The following is an 18201-nucleotide window of genomic DNA, read 5'->3' on the forward strand; positions in this document are numbered from 1 at the left end:
GAACGCTTCTCGCTGGTGTCGCTCTTCCTGCTGCTCCTGTCGCTGGCGCTGTGGTCCTTCCTTCGGGTGCGTATTGCGTGCGAGGTGAAGACGGGGTGATAGGTGTGGATATGTTTAGGATTTGCGGTGGCTGTAGCAGAGGCCAGGGATGAGGAACACTGCAGTGTGAGCTCTCAACTGGTTTTTCAATTTATTTCATTTCCTTAAAGCACCCTAGCTTGGATATATTAAAAGGGGTGGAATCAGATCACCAGAGATGAAAAAAAAAATAACAACGCCACTTGTGTTTATATACGTACGAAGTTATTTAAATTTTAAACGAACGACGTTGGACAGGTGACGTTGACCGTATGCTGGGGAAGGCCATTCTAATCTTTAGCTGAACGTGGAAAAGTGAACGCTGGAAAAGTAATAGTTCTTGCATGTAAACCGAAAACATAAAGCGAGTGGCTGGTGCGGTGAGATGTGTACGATTCTGGCATTATACAAGTTAAACGACTAATCGATGAGGGATAGAACTTGTGGTACAGTAATAGGGTGGCTGTGCGACGACTGACAGAAACAAGCGATATTGCAGATTTAGTCTTTAGGGCCAAGACACTGACATCATATGAATAAGAAGAATAGATTAATATTGCACCGCAGTTTCGGATCGTTTCTTGATCATTTATGAGGATAACGTGGTGCGGAGCACAGGCTAGTTTAGGTCGAACGAGTGATATGTAAGCGGGCAATTTTACGACATGTGAGGCGATGTGAAGTCAGCAGGAGAACAGCGTAAAAAGAGGCTGGTAATCTACGAGGCTCTCATTGGGCTGCGTTTCAGGCGATCACAGCGTCCATCCCGCCAGTACCGAAGCGGTACTACGTGAGCCCCGGTACCCGCAGCTTGATCGAAGACAGCAAGACGTTTGAGGAGCGCAAGGAGCTTATGGAGGCGCTGAGCGCCACGCGGGGAATCTTGACGCGAGCCAACGATGGAAGTGTGCGCTACTGCGACAAGTGCGGCCTCGTCAAGCCGGACCGCTGCCACCACTGCTCCTCGTGCAAAAGGTGCAGCTTTACCGTTTGCTACCTGAATGTAGGGGGTTTCAGAAAACCATCCGGGACATTGTTCTGATGTATTGTACCAATAAGGCGGTCATCTGCCTTGCTGAAAATTATAAATGAAGCTGAGAAAGTTTCTTGTCTACGGTTTAACGATAGGAAGCCCCATTGTCAGCGGGTGGTTGATGACGTTGGCTACCAGAGAGGAAGAAACACGAACAATTTGAGAAGATTTCAAGTTTAAAATTATTACCATACCGCAAGGGTAGAAAGATTCTCGGAACGCGAAACATAAAGCTGCATAGAAATCAAATACTGCAGTGGACCGCTGTTTCAAAAAAATAATTGCAATTAGTAAGGAGTCCAGATTATATAAAACACACACTACGTTATTATGAAAAAAGAACGAAATGCCCATTCCACAATGCCAGTTATGTTTAACGTAGTAGTGATCGTCTTAATATTAAAAGAACTGAGGACACCACGACGTCAGCAAGCAGTGACAATGTGAAAGTAGGCACCATACAGTGAATGAAATGACTCTAGATTGTAAAGAAAGGCAAGAATTTCGTCACAAATCCTCAGTCTCAACGGTGTCATGTTTCGTTCGCGGGCACCTTAACCACGAGCAAGGTTCAAAGCGACCAAAAAAAAAATAACGCCATAGGTGGTAACATTATAAAATATGCTTAGTATGATAGTGGGGGGTTATTTTATCAAGTTTGCTAGCAAATAAAGACGTTCCAGGTGTTTCAGATGAGGTAAACGAACCTTTTGTAACTGCTTTGAATCTTAAGCCATTGCGTCATCGAAGCACCACTTGGATATCGAAAAACACATCTCAGTTAAATACAAAGCGGAAACTAAGGCTCTCGCCCGCCACCCTCCACAAAACCACATGCTATACACGTGGTCTCAGTTCATTAAGAACGTTATTGACGTTCGAGAGTATCGATGCTATTAACGCGATAGCGTTAGAGGCCCCGTTCACCAGATAATCAGGTGTAGGCATCGGCGTCGCGAGCGAAAAATTACAAGCATGATTCTAGCAGGTGGTGCCCATAGGCCACCTAGGTCACATTACCATGCGACGTCACCACAAACTGTCCACCGTGGTAGGTGGCAGCTATATTAATGATTGGTCACTCGGGAAAAGAAACCTGAGCCGCACAAGGCCCACCCACTGGAGCACCTGCAATCACAGGACAGTGAAACATCGCTTAAAGGGGCTCTGAAATAACTTAAGAGGACAGCATGTCAACTTTTTCAACCACTGCATTGCATTGTGATGAAAACCTGCGCAAATAATGCACTTCTGCACGCAGCAGAGAACCGACAATCACGCGCGAAAGTTGGCGAGCCCTTTCTGGCGGCTTTTTCACGCGCGCACCCTCCTCCTGCGTATATGAGTTCAGAGATGGCTATTGGTTAGGTTCTTTCAGACGTCAGGCAGCTACCGTGGCCGCGGCCAATAAGCCGCGTAGATCCGGCGGGTCAGCAAGCTCCGCTCCAGGAGGTGGGGACGGCGGAGGAGCGCCGACCTTCCAGCGTGAAAAATGTGACGAGAGGAGAGGGAAAGCTGCAAAGACGCTGAAATTGAAGTTTTGACTACAGATAACTCAGCTTCTATAAAGCGGTGTACAAAAATTATTTCTAGATAATGTCAATGAAATGGCGTGCTTTAACATCGCAGCCCTATCGCAGTTTTACTACAGCCGTTTTCAGAGCCCCTTTAACCGCTGCACCACCGCTCCAGGAGGCTTGTGAGGACTCCCAGGGATCTATGAATGTAAAGTGGAAAATGACCTGCATATATGGAAATTAACTGATTCCGCTATCGTGTCATACACTTAATACGGATCCTTCTTTGGTACTAGGCGCGAACACACACAGAACACAAGGAAGGGAACGGGACAAAGCGCCACTTACAACTGCTTTGTTCGGAGGCACATCACACACAGTTTCTTAAACGCGAGGAACACCATCAAATCAGGATCGATAAGCACGTGCACTGGTTAAAAATTTCTTTTGCGCCTTATATAAAGATACGGATGGATCACTGACGCACATGTTTCCTTTCTCTCTGATAAAAAAAAGCTTCAATTAATTCCCGAGCTTTGGTATCTTTACTGGAAGCTAGAATCCTCGCCCCTGAAAAATATGCCTCACAGGAGTGTGACGGGCAGGACCTAATATGCTTAGGTATGTTTGGCCTTTATTTTGTTCTAGATTTCTCTTATGTTCCCTAATGCGGTCATTGACGCAGCGCCCGGTTTGCCCTACGTATGGGTGACCGCATGAGAGGGGAATTTCGTACACCACCCCTACGGCGCACTTCAAAAACGGTCGCCCATGCTTAGTGCCGCATCCTTTTTCCTCTTCCTGTACTCTTTCGATACGCGAACACAGGCTTCGGATCTTTTGGGGGCTGTAAACGCAAGCGGCACCCCATGCCTGCTTGCGACCTTCTTTAAATTGTGGGCCATCTTATGTACATAGGGCACCACTACCGGTCTCACCACTTCTTCTCGAGGGGGACCTTCCCCAGCTTTCGGCGACTGCCATCACAACCGAATCAGGGAATCCGGCTGAAGACAGCCTGGCAAATTGGTTCTGAAAGCTAACCTGCATCCTGTGAGGACACGATTTCTTAGGGCGGATTTAAGGCAAAGTGAAGCAATTCCTCTTTATATCAACGTCGAATAGGTAGAGTCATACGGCAGGAGCCCTTTTCTTGCACGAGGAGCATATTCCCAACAAAGCTGATCCTCACAAAACTGAATATTTATATCTAGAAACTGCAGGCAGTTACCCTCAGGCACTTCACAAGTGAATTGCAAGTCATTTCCATGTTGTTGGAATAAGGTTAAAATATCATGCACTCTCTCTTCGAAGCTCAAACTTTCGTCCTTAGTAAAAACATCAAAAAATCGTCCACGTATCTGAACACTTTAGAAACATGCCTAGACAGTAAAACCTGATGTAAAACTTATCCATTTTTGAAAGAAAAATATTACACAATACCGGCGCCACACAGGATCCTATACATATGCCGGCTTTCTGCAGAAAACACTGCTGGTAAAATGTTATGAAAGTCGATTGCAAGTAAAACTCTAAAACGGTTAAAAATTGTCAATAGAAACTCCCACATTATTCTGAAAAGAAATGGGGTCGTTTTTTTCTATACACTCTCGGACTGCAGCAAATAGGGCCTTGTGAGGAACAGAGTAAAATAAATTCACCACATCCACGGAAAAGGCGCGCCCCACATCACATTGCGATTTCAGGAAGTCACAAACTTCGTCAGAATTCTTTGTAAGAAATGGGTCGCCTATTTCAAGTTTACTTAAATGCTTCAACATGAACTGGCTTAGCTCCTTCTGCCACGACCATTTTTCTGTGACTATTGTTCTAAAAGGCATACCCTGCTTATGGGTTTTTACTGAAAAAAAAGCCTTCGAAGCATTATTCTTACATCTTGCTATCTGTTTGCCAAGACGGTCCAAACCAAACTGCTCACATAGTGCAACAGCTCTGTTCTTAACTCTAGTTTCTTTTACTTTAACAGACACAAAATTCTTTTCTAATGCCTGCGCGGCTCTTTCCGAGAAACTATCTGCAGATAACACAACAAAACCGCCCTCCTTATCGGCTTGTAAGAGTTTAAGGTTGTTACTCCTGAAGTATGTCACAATGTCTCCGGTTGAAGTTTTCTTGTGACGTGAACGCACCCGGTCGCCGGACTTGAGAAGGCAGTTAACGCCTTCAGTTAGGCACATCTCTTGCTCCTCTAGAGTAAGCTGAAGAGTCCACTCCATTTTTTTTTTGCTATGTACTTCTGTAAACTTTTCTGTATTTTCTGTAATTCTTTTCTTTTATACTTTTTTGTATTACCTCAGTAATACTTTTCTGTAAGTCGCGGAAATTTTTTCTCGGCAACTGATATTGTCTTCACGAGAAGTACAATTCCGTGTTCTGGTTTTACCATGTGGATAATAACGAGAGTTGGTTGACCCCGCCTCTTATCTTACTTAATTCTTTCGTCCTGCACTCACAAGCAATCACATTTTCCGCTTTCTCCGAAAGCAATGCTCTTTTTGATGTCATTTGGTATTGAATAACTGAAGCTGAATGAGACACCGGAAGAATCGACTGCCCTGCAGGTGCATCCCTAAAATGGACCACCACTGTCCCTGGCTCAACAACTGCGTGTGCTTCAGCAGCTACAAGTTCTTCCTGCTGACGCTGCTCTACGTGGCGCTGCTGGCAGTGTTCACCTTCGTCACCACCTCGTCGTACGCGTGGGACGCCGCTAGCACGCTGGAGCTGACCGCCGCAAGCCTGGTGCATATTGGATTCCTGGCTGTGCTGGGTGGTGCCCTCACCCTGCTCGTGGCCGGCTTCTTCAGCGTCCACATGCGCCTCGTCTACAACAACGAGACCACGCTGGAAGGAATGCGCGCCGAAACCTTCGCCGAGCCCGAGGACTCCTTCGACATCGGTTCCTTTAAGAACTTCACCCAGGTGATGCTTGATGTGACGGGACAGCCATTGCACAGATATTACGCGACAGCGTATACAGCTCGTTCGGTCGAAAAGCCGTCGGCGTCGTCGTAGTAGTATTTGCAGTTGTCTGCTCCGCGCGTCGGAAATATTCGTGGGCTGCGTAAAAATCAGAGGGCACGTAGAATAAATGAATAAAAAAACCAGGGTTTAGGCTGGGAATCGCCTTTGGCGTTCGATACGAGGACGCTTCTACTCCGCCACGACAGCTAGACGTTTCAACATGCATAAAGTAGCGTCTAGTGAATGTACGTTTTTTGTTTAGAAACTGATCTTCGAGATCTGTACTGAAGCGTACAGGAGTAATTATGATCATGTAAATTACAGCGAGTACCATGAGTTTCCGATAAATTTCCTCCGTGCCTGGCGTGCAGTCGTAGCGCCATCGAGTGGCATCAACTAAACCCCCCTTCACCATGAATGGCGCTGGCATAGGAGATAACGCGCAGGCGACCTTTCTGCTTCGGAGTGTGACATTCCGTGTGTGCTACGAGGATCCACGTTCGACGGCGCGGCGTAGACGGAGACCCGTGACAGCGGCATCATCAATTACCCAGCCATGCTCTTTGAGTGACGACCAGAAAAACCGGACCCGCCGCCGCCCCGGGGAAACAGGCTTTATACTCCCCAATTTCCGGTTACATTCCAGGACAAGGGAGCTGTCAGCGGGCCAGAGCGCGCCGCACCACAGCCGACGCTATGCGCTACCGCGAAGACGACATTCTTTCCCTCCCCCCCCTTTGTCGTGGGCTATCGCCGGGAAGGCACCCACAGCTTCCCAGAAGGGCCGTGACGGACACCTGTCAGACAGACAGGCAGTACTCGCCAAGAATGTGGAAAGACAGGCGCTAGTGAATTAGCTCCGAAGAGAGAGCCTGTGTATACTCTCACTTGAGAGAGAGTGATTGCGTTTTTGTTGTTTATTTAGTTTGTATTGTTAACAGACTCTGGGTTCGAGGCTAAGCCCAACCCAAGGGGTGGTCACCATCTCGCATGTTATTTTGGATTGGAGAATTGATGCTTTGGGCGGGCCACTGGAAATGACCGCCCTTAGTCCTTTGTTAATCAAGTGCTTAAAAGCACATGTAAACGGATGCAGTCCAGTCTGAGCTGGGGCTCCATGCTTAGCATGTAATGTGATGCTACTTAGGCACTAACCTGCCCGGTCGATGAGTAAAGTAGTGCAAAGTTTGTTCTTTTGTAAATTCAGTTCTGCTTTTTCCAGTTTAACTCTCTGTATATGTATGTTGTAAAATTATGCTCTGCTGTCATCATCTACAAGCTCGCCTCCTGTTCATCTTCCAAGCCGAACGACACTAGAGGAAGGGTTTGTGAACCATCCTCGAAGAAACGGACGACTATTGAAATTCTACTGCATACACGCTGAGGACGACATCGTTCGCCAAGAGAGCCTTCAGTGCCGAAGCCCGACGGCGTGCAGCTTCTGCCAGCAACCGCTCGAGCCCAACTCCGGAGCCACTCCATCGCCCCCATGAAGTCGTCGGCACGTAAGCTCGGACGCCCCAGCCTCTGATGTATAACCTTAACCATGTGTAATTATTGAATATACCTGTTTGTTTAAACTGAGCCATACGGTGTCTCTTTGCCTCTCCGTCCCGTGTGGACCTGCGCATTATGGGGGTCATCACACTGGTGTCAGAAGTGGGGTCTCAAAAGCAAATGTCCTCTGAATGCTGTGACATTCATGACTTCAAAATTGTAATCAAAAGGGAATCACGGGACTGATTGTGGGACTTTTACCCCCATTTGAGAGGCTTGAGGCACTGGAGGGCTTGAAAAAAAAAATGACTGTATCTGAGGGAGCTCCCACTCCACAGCCGTCGCTCGGAGCAAGCATGCTGGCATTAGGAAGCGTCATTCCGACGTTTACGGGAGATAAGACAGGGGTTCCAATCTGCGATTTCTTTTCCATGCTAGAAGAGATTGGGAAAATGGGGGGATGGTCCGATGCTCAAATGCTGGGAATGGCGAGGTGTAAGATGGCGAGACGAAAAAGTAAAATCCACAAAATCATTTGCGGAATTTAAGAAGCTCGCGTTTGAGCATTTCGACACTGAACCACGTCACGTGCGGGTACAGAGGTTCCGTGACGCCGGACAGATGGTAGGGGAGGACGTGCGAACATTTGCGTCGCGGCTTCAGCGCCTAGCACGCGATACGTTAAGCAGGGAGGAGGAAGGAGACCAGCTAAGGAAGAAATACGCGGAGGATATACTTAAAGAGGAAATGACCGCTTTGTTCGTGGCTGGTCTGCAAGACCCCGTGCGCCGGTTCGTGCTCTCGCGCAAGCCGAGCAATTTCGACCAAGCCGTGGAGGCCGCATTGGATGAGGAACGAAATGAGGCGTTAACGACAGCCGCAGCGAGAGTACGCGTCATAGAGAGAGCGGTGCTCAACCCTGAGGTTGCTCTCTTGACAGAGCGGTTAGATCGCTTGGAACAGCTGCTAACTCAGCAGGTAGAACGCCAGGTTGAAGCGCGCGCTCAACAGCGCCCATTCGCTGGAAACCGGAGACCGCCACAAAGCTACAGGCGCGGTATGCGAGATTTTGAAGAAATCGTATGCTTTGCTTGCCAGGGTCGCGGACACATCGCCAGGTTCTGCCAAAACGTGCGCCGTGGGGAGCCACAAAGAGAAGCAGGCGAGACACGCCCTAAGCAAGCCGACAGCGGGGCTCCAGATACCGAGACAAAAAACTAGTTAGTCCTCCCCAGCCTGAGGAGCGTGGGGAGGGAGCAGTGGATGATGAGGTGGTGGTAGTTTGTGTGGCCGACGAGGCATGCCCTGTTGTGCGTTGCAAGTTAAATGGTTGTTGTATGGAATTGTTGATAGATACGGGGTCAAAGGTGACATTGCTTAAGGAGAGCAGTTTTAACACGCTTCGAAGGAAGGGGGACCGCGAGGTGTTGGAAGCGTCTGGTGGTATGGCAACCAAATTTGTAGGCATAACGGGGGATCCTCTTGGCATAAGTGGACTCTACCGGTTACACTTCTCTCTCGGCGGAATTGCATTGGAGCACCCCTGCTACGTATGCCCGGACACGGTGTCTCTGCCAAACGGAGTGTCAGGTATATTAGGGCAGGATTTTTTGAGAAAAGGGAAGGTAGTAGTCTCATTCTCTGAGGAAGAGGTTAATGCGGGCGGCTCAAAAGTTCTGTTTTTGAACAGGAGAGGGGCTGAGATTCGCATTACCGATATTGACACCCGTCAAACAGTGGGATCATTGGAGAAGGCATATTCGCGGGTTGCCGTCCGGCTGGTCGAGGAGGCGGTCGTCCTTCCTTGGTCGGAGCACATTTTGTACGCGTTTGTGCCTTCAGATGTAGAGAGCGGCGCCGTGGGAGTGCTTGAGCCGGTCGACTCTCTCAGCAATGGCCTGAAGGCAGCCGCGTGCCTCGTGACAGTTAATGACGCCCACAGAGTGCCCTTACGGGTGGTTAACTGTAGCCAGCAGCCACTGAGCCTTCCCAAGAACAAAACATTAGCTTTCTTCACCTCTGCGATAGAGCAACGTGAGCCCACCGATACGGTACTCGCAACTGTAGAGCATGCTAGTCCTTCGGCTGCTCCAAAGGTGTCGTTCGACCTTTCTCACGTAAAATCCAGGGAGAGGGAGGCTCTGGCTGGTTTGCTGAACGACTACTCGGAAGTATTCGCCGCGTCCAACCTGGATTTGGGCTGCTGTGGCGTTATAAAGCACAGGATAGAAACCGGCACTTCATCGCCCGTTTACCAGCGTGCGTACAGGATTCCTTACTCCCAACGTGAGGAGATGGAGCGGCAGGTGCAGGACCTGATTGATCGCGGCATTGTCGAACACTCAAAGTCACCCTGGGGAGCACCAGCACTATTGGTGGAAAAGCCAGATGGCTCGTATCGATTGGTAGTGGACTACCGCAAACTAAATGCCGTAACTCGCATCGATCCATACCCCATCCCCAATATACAGGAGACGCTTTCTCAGCTGGGCTCTGCCAGGTACTTCACGGTAGTGGACATGGCGGCGGGATTCTGGCAGATAGCAATGGATCCGGCAGATGCCGAGAAAACGGCATTCAACACGCCCTCAGGGCACTATGAATGGAAAAGAATGCCGATGGGTCTGGCCAACAGCCCTGCTGTCTGGCAGAGAACCGCTGATGTTATCTTGGCAGGTCTTCTGGGGAGGCTGTGCTTCGTGTATATGGATGACATTATCATATACAGTGACAGTTTTGATAACCATTTGCGCGATATTGAGCAGGTTTTGGGGCGACTAAGAGCAGCGGGTCTCAAGCTGAAGCCCTCTAAGTGCCAATTCCTCAAAAACGAGGTGAAATACCTCGGGCACGTTGTTTCAGCTGACGGCGTGCGACCGGACCCTGAGAAACTAAGGTGTGTCTCGGATTTTCCATCCCCGACTAGCGTCCGCCAGGTCCGGCAGTTTCTCGGCCTGATCGGTTACTACCGAAGGCACAAAGAGGAGTTCGCCAAGCTCGCTAAGCCGCTCACCGCCTTAACAGCCAAAAATGTCGCCTTTCGCTGGGACGAAAACGCGGAGGATGCTTTTGGGGCCCTGAAAAGGAAGCTAATGAGTGCACCGCTGTTGCGCCACCCGGATTTTAATTTGCCCTTCGTTATGGCCACAGATGCGTCGAAGTTCGCAGTTGGTGCCGTGCTATCTCAGGTTATCGAGGGCAAAGAACATCCCGTTGCTTTTGCTAGCCGACAGCTGAGCCCCACAGAGCAAAAGTACGGAGCTACGGAAAGGGAGTGCCTCGCCGTTGTCTGGGCAGTAAAGCACTTCAGATGCTACCTTTACGGCCGCAAATTCAAGCTAGTCACAGACTGCCATCCTCTGAAATGGGTGATGAGTGTCAGGGACCCTAGCTCGCGACTCGCTAGATGGAATCTACACCTGCAGGAATACTGCTTTGAAGTTGAGCACAAGTCAGGAAAGACGGATCTGAATGCTGATGCACTCAGCCGCACAGCTGCCGTGGCAGCTATAGATGAGTTTGTCCCCGTAGTCGACCCCGCCGAATTACGCACAGAGCAGTGCAAAGATCCGGACCTGAAGCGAATAATCGAAAGCTTAGAGGACGCACCGTCTCACCCCGAACAGCTAGGTTATTTCATTGGCAAAGACGGCACCCTGTGTCGGCGCACGAGGCCAACCAGGAAAGGGAGACCAGAGAAAACCGCTTGGGAGAGAGTCGTCATACCTCGGTCGTGGACAGAAAGGGTTCTTCGCGCGTTTCACGATGCGCCATGCGCCGGTCATTTTGGCGTAGCGAAGACACGCAGGCGTGTGGAGCGTTTGTACTTTTGGAGTGGCATGCGACAGGATGTTAGAGACTACTGTGCGAAGTGTCATTCCTGTCTCGAAAGAAAAACACCCAAGGGACGAAGACCAGCTCCAATTCAGCCGTTCCCTGAGGTTTCGGCTCCCTTCGAGCGGACAGGTATGGACATAATGGGCCCATTGCCCACGACCACTTCCGGAAACAAGTACATTTTAGTATTTGTCGATCACCTTTCAAAATACGCGGAAGCGGTAGCACTCCCAGATCAGAAGGCAGACACGGTTGCAAGAGCATTTGTCGAACAGATCGTGCTCCGACATGGACCCCCGAGGCAACTCTTGACAGATCGGGGAACGAACTTCGTGTCGCAGCTAATGAGGAGAGTTTGCGAGCTGCTTAAGATCGCTAAGAAGCAGACAACACCGTACCATCCGGCTTGCAACGGCGCGGTGGAGCGACTGAACCAAACCGTGGCCGGGTTCCTGTCGCATTTTGTTTCGCGCGACCAGCGGGACTGGGACTTGTGGCTCCCGTATGCAATGTTTGCCTACAATTCCGCAGCACACGAGAGCACGGGCGAATCGCCATTCTTTCTTCTCTACGGCCGAGACCCGGACCAGCCTAGTGAAGTGCCAGAGGGCCCCCGTCGTGTCCCATACGCTTCACTGGACGACTATAAGGTTGAGCTAGAATCGCGCTTGCAAGTGGCGAGGGACATCGCAAAGGAGTCCTTAAAGAAAGCGGCGAAGCGCAGGAAGGAGGTGCACGATCGCAGTGCTAGAGACGCGCCGTTTAATGTGGGGGACAGCGTGTACATTGAAAACTGCCAAAGGCAGATTGGGCTAGCTCGTAAGTTCCAGACGAAGTGGAGAGGACCGTGCGAGGTTGTTGAGAAGCTTTCTCCGGTAAACTTCAGAGTCCGAGACGTGAACCGGCGCTTGATAAGGATACACGCAAATCGCCTCAAGTCGGCACCGGTTCAGTATTCACGAAATGAGGAAAGGGAAAGCGCGGATTTTGATGGGGACAGAAGGGAAGCGGAGCGCGCAGATAGTTCGCAAGAAACGCCCTCTCCTGCATTTGTTCGGCAGGCGCCCGAGGTGACGGCCGGAATGCCACCGGATTTACTTCATGCATTGCTAGAAGAAGAAGCGCGCGAGGTTGCCGCGCAGATAACGCCAGGAGAGGCTCCTGCCACGAGCCCTCGCGAGTCCCAAAGCAGACAAAGGGGCACAGACTTACTTAGTATGACTCATGAAGGCCGATATCCGCTGCGAAATCGGAAAGCTAAGTCGGACTAATGGCGTAAACAGAGCGGAGTTGTGAACTGGTTAGAATTGTGTAATGCCGCAGCTCATAACATTGCTATATGCGTAGGTGTTAAGTTATCGGAGTTAATAGTTAAACCTTTCTGTCATTAAGTAACACCTGCACAGGAGAGCATGCGGAGCGCATGCAGAACCTGCCCTACTTCCTTTCGTTATCTATATTTTTGTCTGTGCCGTGATCGTGCTAGAAGTGGGAGCTCCTTTGTAACTGTGGTAAATTTATTTCGTCCAGTTTGGACTAGAAAGGAGAGGCTTGGGTGCTGAGTTTCATGTTTATCTGTAAAAGAAGATCAGTGCTGCCCCTGGAGACGCCAGTATTGACAGCGGAGGCATATGGTGTTGTGCAGTGGTGTTGAGTGCAGCGAAAAGTGTTTTGTCGGACGCACTGTGCGAGGCGATTCAGAAAGACAAGGGGAGCTGCGTGGACTCAAATGTTCGGAGAACATTCTTCTGGAGGGTGAGCGAGTGTGACATTCCGTGTGTGCTACGAGGATCCACGTTCGACGGCGCGGCGTAGACGGAGACCCGTGACAGCGGCATCATCAATTACCCAGCCATGCTCTTTGAGTGACGACCAGAAAAACCGGACCCGCCGCCGCCCCGGGGAAACAGGCTTTATCCTCCCCAATTTCCGGTTACATTCCAGGACAAGGGAGCTGTCAGCGGGCCAGAGCGCGCCGCACCACAGCCGACGCTATGCGCTACCGCGAAGACGACATTCTTTCCCTCCCCCCCCTTTGTCGTGGGCTATCGCCGGGAAGGCACCCACAGCTTCCCAGAAGGGCCGTGACGGACACCTGTCAGACAGACAGGCAGTACTCGCCAAGAATGTGGAAAGACAGGCGCTAGTGAATTAGCTCCGAAGAGAGAGCCTGTGTATACTCTCACTTGAGAGAGAGTGGTTGCGTTTTTGTTGTTTATTTAGTTTGTATTGTTAACAGACTCTGGGTTCGAGGCTAAGCCCAACCCAAGGGGTGGTCACCATCTCGCATGTTATTTTGGATTGGAGAATTGATGCTTTGGGCGGGCCACTGGAAATGACCGTCCTTAGTCCTTTGTTAATCAAGTGCTTAAAAGCGCATGTAAACGGATGCAGTCCAGTCTGAGCTGGGGCTCCATGCTTAGCATGTAATGTGATGCTACTTAGGCACTAACCTGCCCGGTCGATGAGTAAAGTAGTGCAAAGTTTGTTCTTTTGTAAATTCAGTTCTGCTTTTTCCAGTTTAACTCTCTGTATATGTATGTTGTAAAATTATGCTCTGCTGTCATCATCTACAAGCTCGCCTCCTGTTCATCTTCCAAGCCGAACGACACTAGAGGAAGGGTTTGTGAACCATCCTCGAAGAAACGGACGACTATTGAAATTCTACTGCATACACGCTGAGGACGACATCGTTCGCCAAGAGAGCCTTCAGTGCCGAAGCCCGACGGCGTGCAGCTTCTGCCAGCAACCGCTCGAGCCCAACTCCGGAGCCACTCCATCGCCCCCATGAAGTCGTCGGCACGTAAGCTCGGACGCCCCAGCCTCTGATGTATAACCTTAACCATGTGTAATTATTGAATATACCTGTTTGTTTAAACTGAGCCATACGGTGTCTCTTTGCCTCTCCGTCCCGTGTGGACCTGCGCATTATGGGGGTCATCACAGGAGTAGTGTCGTTCGTTTCTGAACAGGTGTGATGGAACCGCAGCCGCCTACGAGTGCTAGTGTGGAACAGCGTCTGTGTTGTTTTCAAAGGCCTCATAGGGACTCCGAGCGATTTGTCCAACGGGCAAGGCGACGGCGTTCCGCTGCAACATGCTGTCGCGTTCAGCTCTTAAAGGCGTCCTCCAATTTTTTGGTAACTGCAAGTGAAACGGTGAACCGCCGAATATTTCGGTCTAGCCATGGACAATTGAGAATTATTTTCTAGCGAGGCCTGTTTATACTAGTCCTGCCCGACAGAGAGAGCAGGCGGCCGTCGCTGCACCTGGGCCTTCAACCACCCATTTGGACTACTTGCACAGCACTGCGAGAAGTTCAATAGCTCTCGCTCAATAATGCGTTAAGAAGCTAAGCTTAGCAGTGTCGATTTTTTTTTCATTTAGAGGCCTTTCGAGTAAAGGAAAACAATGTGCGTCGCTTAAAACCCGCACGCTGCTCGCCGGCAATGAAAAACGCTGAAGTGGGGGATCAAGATTAATTTGTTTTGTGTGGTTCTTTCACCCCAATCGTTCATTTTTCTAACTTTGCCTCCATCAAACCACCCCCCTCCTCCCCCCCCCCCGCCCCCCTCCCACCCGCCGCGTTGCGATTCGATGTCACGACGTATGGCGCAGCAGTCCTGCTCCTCAGATGCTGACCAAGCGCAGCGGGTACCGAGAGTAGTAGAAACACTAGAAAGATCCTTGTGAGTCCCGAAACGGCACGGCTGTGTATAAGGATAAACGTTCGAACCTTTTTCTTTTTTGTCGGAAATGGTGTACTGTCTTTAAGGTTTAGCGAATAGTAATAACAAGTGTTTTTGAACTGCCTCACTTTATGCGGACGCCTGTACCACGCCGTGACGGATTCATGAAGGACGGAGTAAAAGAAATGAGAGAGAGAGAGTCCAGAGTCGTGTAGGTATGGGTGCCAGGTTCAGTGAATTAAGACATTTCGTTTAGGGGTTGTTGTGTGCTAATTTCATCTGCTTTCGAATTCCTTGTTTGTCAGACGGCATCCTCTCCGTGCCCATGACATGCAGGTGTTCGGCACCAGCGTCTTCCTCTGGCCATTCCCCGTTTTCACCAGCCTCGGCGATGGGGTGCGCTTCCCAACGCGGCTGCACCCGGACCCAGACTCCGTCGCTGAGATGGAGCTTGGGCTACGTCGCCACCAACTTTCATCTAGTCTCCTCGGAAAAGACTTACGGGTCGACCTGGCTTCCAGAGAGACCCCTATCGCTGAGCATGCTCCCGCGTGGGGAACCCCCTCGCAGGTTCCAGTATCTGTTCGCGTGCAGCCCTCTAGTGCCTCGTCTCCAGATCACGAGGATGCTTCCGCTGTTCAGTGCGTCAAAGCAGCAACCACGCTGGTACTGCCTACCTACAAGCCCCGGCCTTTCCTGCGGCTGGCGGCGACTGCCAAACAAGGGCCTCTCGTGCATCCCGCCAAGGAGATACCGTCCAAGGAGATAACTTCTGCGCTAAAGAGATCGAAGACGTCGTGGTATTTGGCATCCTATGCACCTTCAGGAAGCGACGGTTGCTTCTACGATTTGTGATGAGATTGTAGGGTGGCCTCGTGGAAAGTGCCTGACTTACGTGACAGCGTAATGACTGTGCAGTGACCTTCCTTGGAAACATTACAATGTGTGCAGTTTTCAAGAAAATTTGCCGATGATCGCATAGAACCGCATGCACATGCCGTTGAGGATGGCAAGATGACTTATGCATATATAAAGATCTATGTCAACAAGGGCGGCAAAATGTTTACGAATGGAGTCTTATATGTTTGTGTAGACCGGTTCTAACCGGGACCTTATTGCGGCATACACACAGGCACTCACAGGCACACACATACACTCACACACGCACGCACACGAACATGAGCAATCGTTTGGCGCCATATCTTCCTTAAAGGGGCACTGAGAGCAACTAGGTCCAACTGTTACAGTTTTCCCGGCAGTGCAAACAGATATATGGCTAAGGAGGTTCAATTTGAAAACTTCTATGCCACTACATTCATACTGACGACTCGACGCATAGTTTCACTTTTGAAATCGGGCAATGGTGCCGAAACATGTATTTTGCCTTTTTGACTTTCAACGGTATCAAACATATCGTTTTCAGTTACACTGACATGATTTTTGTTAGAGTGCAGTAGCAGTTGCCATTGATACAGGCGAACATCAAATTACTTTCATGTTATCTTGACTGTCGTGCCGTTTGCTTCGTTTGCGTGCAAAGACAATATTGCATTAAGTGCTGGGTAGGAGCGTAGAAGATTGCGCGCGCCTAAGAAGTGTTTAGGAGGAAACAGAGGACGCACGACGGCACAAGAGACGTGACAACGTTTTCGTTACCTTTAGTTGGAAGTGCAGCGAAATGAAGTTCGTTTTTTAAGCTCTCTGAAGCTTTATTTTCAGTGCAAAAAATTCAGGGGAGCACTTAAGTAACATCACGTGCATCAAGGCGAAAGCCTTTGTGTAGTCTTTCGTTATATCCGATGTGTTCGCTATATCCGGTTTCAAGTTACTAAATATGCCTTCTAAAGCACCCTCGTTTCGTCGGACTAGGTGGCCGAGTGGTTAAGGCGTTGTACTGCTATTCCATTGAGCTCTGCTCACGTGGGTTTGAATCGTATCCTCGTCGAAATTTCTTCTTTCATTTTATTTGACAGGTGAAGCGGACACTTTCTGAGGATGCACAAATTCTGTCCACAATGATGAGCCTATAAAATCATTCACCTTAAAAAAAAACTCCTTTCACCATCAGGCTGCACGCCTCAAGGAGGCAAAATCGCTGGTCGTATGGGCACAAAAACCTAGCTGGGTGCGCTGCGCACTGCGAGAAATGTTTCCGGAGATGTCATGTTCCCAATACGGGTGTGTACCTCATCCCTAAGGCTGCCTCGCGGAAGCAGCAAACTGCGCTCCACCTGCGCCCTTTTCCCGCTCATTGGCTGAGCCGTGAAGAGGATGTAACGCAATTAACTCTCCCATCGCAATCATGGCAGAAAAGGTAATTTGATTTTCTTACCGAGTTCGCAGCGCAGCGGTTGCTTCGTGGAATGCGAGCAGTTCCAGATAAAGAAAAGGGGCAGCTGCTTGGGGCCAATTGGCTTTTTTTTCTTTCCGCTCGCTATTGTCGACGCAGTTAATAGGTTGCATCTCTCATGAACTGCGCGAACAATCAAAACATTCGCAAAGGCATTAAAAGAATAAGCCGCTTCTATTGTGCGAATGAACGAAATGAGTTCCTGATTAATTTTCATTTAAAGAAGGAAAGTATTAACATAAGTCTCTGAAAAAAAAAAACATACCCCAAGCAGATTGGGGAACCTAGCTATTCGTATATAAAGTCGGAATCAAAAATCCCCGCACACTATCAGTGAATCGTGTAGCGATAATCAACAATTATTCTGCGAAAGAGACCACTCGTCAAATGAGTTTGTGTCCTGCATTCTAAGCCACGCAGAAAAGCTCAATGAGCGTGATGCTTTTAGGCACTGAGTGGTTTCAACTGCATTTCCCGGTAATCTTTGTGGAGCACCGTTAGAAAATTGCGACGTGGCATCGAAGCCAACGGCTTCCAAAGCAGAAATTTATGTTCATAATGGTATCCAGGGGAAAGAAAATTACTTAACTATCAGAGCAAAATCGGAACAACACCGCAGCGCAGAGAGGTGGTCTGGTTTCTCACGCTTTAGACCACTAAGCTAACACCATGCTCTATTTATCTTTCCTGCCTGGCAATTGTTACTGCGGTACCTACAACAACTACTCATTCGAAAACGCAAAATCAGCTCGAAACTAGCCTAAAAACAGAAAATACTTCGGTACAACGAACAATATGTGATGTCTTTACTACTGCGGGTCTCATATTCTGCTGGAGGTGGGCTAAAAAACATTAGTAAATATGATATGAGCAGGGGGGGAAGGGGGGGCCACGAATCACGTCTGCACGACAGGAAAATTGATATGTGGTCACTTGCTGCAGTCAGAATAAAGGAACTAGAATTGTTCAGGCGAAAAGAAACACATTCTCTGCTAAGTTACCTGCCCTTGAATAGAAAATCGTTGATTTCATAGTTTATGACGGCAAGCTTTGTTTTTTCTAGTGCACAATATATTAGAAAGTTCAGCTTAGCTTAGTTTATTGGGGGTTTAACGTCCCAAAGCAACTTAGGCTATGAGGGACGCCGTAGTGAAGTGCTCTGGAAATTTGGACCACATGGGGTTCTTTAACGAGCACTTACAGCGCACAGTACACG

This window comes from Amblyomma americanum, chromosome 7 (genome assembly GCF_052857255.1).
Source record: "Amblyomma americanum isolate KBUSLIRL-KWMA chromosome 7, ASM5285725v1, whole genome shotgun sequence".
Classification (NCBI taxonomy): domain Eukaryota; kingdom Metazoa; phylum Arthropoda; class Arachnida; order Ixodida; family Ixodidae; genus Amblyomma; species Amblyomma americanum.